The 2,875-nt window shown below is 56.7% G+C and overlaps 1 pseudogene; it reads left to right on the top strand.

Annotated features, from left to right (window-relative positions):
- LOC147665694 (28S ribosomal RNA) overlaps window positions 1–922 on the top strand; it is a 2,677-nt pseudogene extending 1,755 nt beyond the window's left edge.
- The last annotated feature ends 1,953 nt before the right edge of the window (window positions 923–2,875 follow it).

Genomic DNA, 2,875 nt, shown 5'->3' with positions numbered 1-2,875 from the left:
CTTTAAAATTGGATTTGTGAATTTGAATGTGTAAATATTTACTTGCATGTGGTTCCTACATTGTATCCACATTATATGCTGAAGGTGTTTGTGGACTACCATATTATTTATTGCATATGTTTTGGTAGTCTTTTTGTTGCCAGTTCTTGATCATCAATTTTTCATGCACTGAAAATCAAAAATAAATATACTATATTTTTGATATAAACTTCGATTGTTCCTTTCAAAAACCCTCTGGTTGATATAGACAGCAGGACGGTGGCCATGGAAGCCGGAATCTGCTAAGGAGTGTGTAACTCACTTGCCGAATCAACTAGCCCTGAAAATGGATGGCGCTGGAGTGTCGGGCCCATACCCGGCCATCGCCGGCGCTGAGAACCGTGGGGGTAAGCCGTGACAAATAGGAGTGCCGCTGCAGTGTGCACGAAGCCCGGGGTGAGGGCCCGGGTGGAGCAGCCATAGTGTAGATCTTGGTGGTAGTAGCAAATATTCAAACGAGAAGGCCGAAGTGGAGAAGGGCTCCATGTGAACAGCAGTTGAACATGGGTCAGTCGGTCCTAAGAGATGGGCTAGTGCCCTTCGGAAGGGACGGGCGATGGCCTCTGTTGCCCTAGGCCGATCGAAAGGGAGTCGGGTTCAGATCCCCGAACCCGAAGTGGCGGAGACGGGCGCACTCACGGCGTCCGGAGCGGTAACGCAAACCATCCTGGAGAAGCCGGCGGGAGCCCCGTGGAGAGTTCTTGTTTCTTTGTGAAGGGCAGGGCGCCCTGGAATGTGTTTGCCCTGAGAAAGGGGGCCGGGTGACCAGATGGCCCTGTGGGCCGGGTGACCAGATGGCCCTGCGGGCCAGGTGACCAGATGGCCCTACGGCTGGCAGCCGGGCTAACTCCAAATGTTGTCCTTCTCCAAACTTCTGTAAGCCCCCACAATGTAGGGGCTTAATAGTCGAGAAAAATGGGCTCCCCGGGCAGGCCGCCGGGGCGAGGACGTGGCCTGGGCTTAACCCTCCTTGGTTCCAGCTGAGGATCTGGGTGCTGGGGGACAGGGGGTTCCCCCGGGGCTGGGGAGGCTCTCCACAGCCTAGCTAGGGTTCAGAAGCTGGGACCGGGCCCGGGGCTTGAGCTCCGTCCGGCAGGCCCTGTGGTGCGGGAACCTCCCATCCTCCAAGCCAGCCGAGGGTCTGGGCGCTGGGAACTGGGGTCCACCGGGGCCTGGGGAGGCTCTCCCCAGCCTGGCTAGGGTTCTGAAGCTGAGTCCGGGCCTGGGGCTTGAGTTCCACCCGGCAGGCCTCTGGGTGTGGGAGACCCCGTTCTCCAAGCCATCAGAACGTCCGGGCACTGGTTATGGGGTCCATCAGGGCCCGGGGAGGCTCTTCCAAGCCTGGCTAGGGTTCAGAAGCTAAGTCCAGGCCTGGGGCTTCAGCTCCATCCGGCAGGCCCTGGGGTGTGGGATCCCCGCATCCTGCAAGCCAGCAGATGGTCCGGGGGTCCCATCGGGGCCCGGGAAGGCTCCTCCCGGCCTGGCTAGGGTTCGGAAACTGTGACCGGGACCTGGACCGGGGCTCGTGCTCTGTCCCAGGTTGCGGGAGCCCCCGTCCTGCAAGCCAGCCGAGGGTCTGAGTGCTGGGGACGGGGTTCCACTGGGGAAGATTTCCCCGGCCTGGCTAGGGTTCGGAAGCTAGGACTGGGCCAGGGCCTTGTTCTCTGTCTGGCGGGCCCCAGGGTGCGGGAGTTTCCCGTCCTGCAAGCCAGTCGAGGGTCCGGACGCTGGGGACAGGGGCCCACTTGGGCCAGGGGAGGCTCTCCCCAGCCTGGCTAGGGTTCGGAAGCTGGGACCGGGCCCGAGGCTCGTGCTCTATCCCAGGGTCCCATGGTGCAAGAGCCCCCAATCCCGCAAGCCTACAGAGGGTCCGGGCGCTAGGGACGGGGGTCGACTGGGTCCCGGGGAGGCTCTCCCCAGCCTGACTAGGGTTCAGAACCTGGGACCGGGGCTCATGCTGCGCCCCAGGCTGCGGGAGCCCCCCGTCCTGGAAGCCAGCCGAGGGTCCGGGTGCCTGTGACGGGGTTCAGAAGCTGGGACCGGGCCCAGGGCTCATTCTCTGTCCGGCAGGCCCCGGGGTGCGGGAGCCCCCCGTCATGCAAGCCAGCCGAGGGTGCGGGTGCTGGGAAGGGTGTCCACCGGGGTCCGAGGAGGCTCTCCCCAGCCTGGCTGCTTTCAGAAGCAGGGACCGGGCCGGGCAGCAGGGGTGGCTGACTTTATCCGCAATGCTGGTGGAGCAGAGTTTTCTGCCCACCCCTAGCTTTGATCTTTTAAGTGCTATTTTTCACTTTAAAAATTTACAAATTCCAGTTTTACTGATTGGATTTTTGTCCTTTTGGTGTCAAATAATTCATTCAAGTTTACTCTATTTTTCTAAATTAGTGTGGGATTTTTCTTGTGTTGGGGATTTTACTTTACAAATGTTAAGTCCTTAATAAATACTTTACACATTGTCTAAGTTAAACCTGACTACTTTTGTGCGAAGCCACCAGAGAGTTAGGCACAGTTTAATTTAGTGACTTTTTGTGGTTCACCCTGACAAGATTTGTGGCGCTTATCCCCTCAACCAACAACTCAATTTCTCACACCCCTTAATTGTCAGCCTATTGGTATTTTTGGGTTGGTAGTATTCTAGTGCTGGAAGGTAAAACATCCCCTGCTGCACAAGAACATCTGAATATATGCTGGTAACAAAAATGAGAAAGTTTATGCATCTTCTATGCATTTGTCTCCATCTGTCCAATTGGTCACACATTCCAATCTTTGGGGTGTGTCTCAAGCCTGGCATAATGAATATCTTTGGGTACTGCTATTAAGTAAAAGCTGTTATTTACTG

Source organism: Lissotriton vulgaris, unplaced genomic scaffold (assembly GCF_964263255.1).
Source record: "Lissotriton vulgaris unplaced genomic scaffold, aLisVul1.2 SCAFFOLD_260, whole genome shotgun sequence".
Classification (NCBI taxonomy): domain Eukaryota; kingdom Metazoa; phylum Chordata; class Amphibia; order Caudata; family Salamandridae; genus Lissotriton; species Lissotriton vulgaris.
The sequence above is the reverse complement of the archived record's forward strand: the minus strand, read 5'-3'. Positions and strand labels throughout refer to the sequence as shown.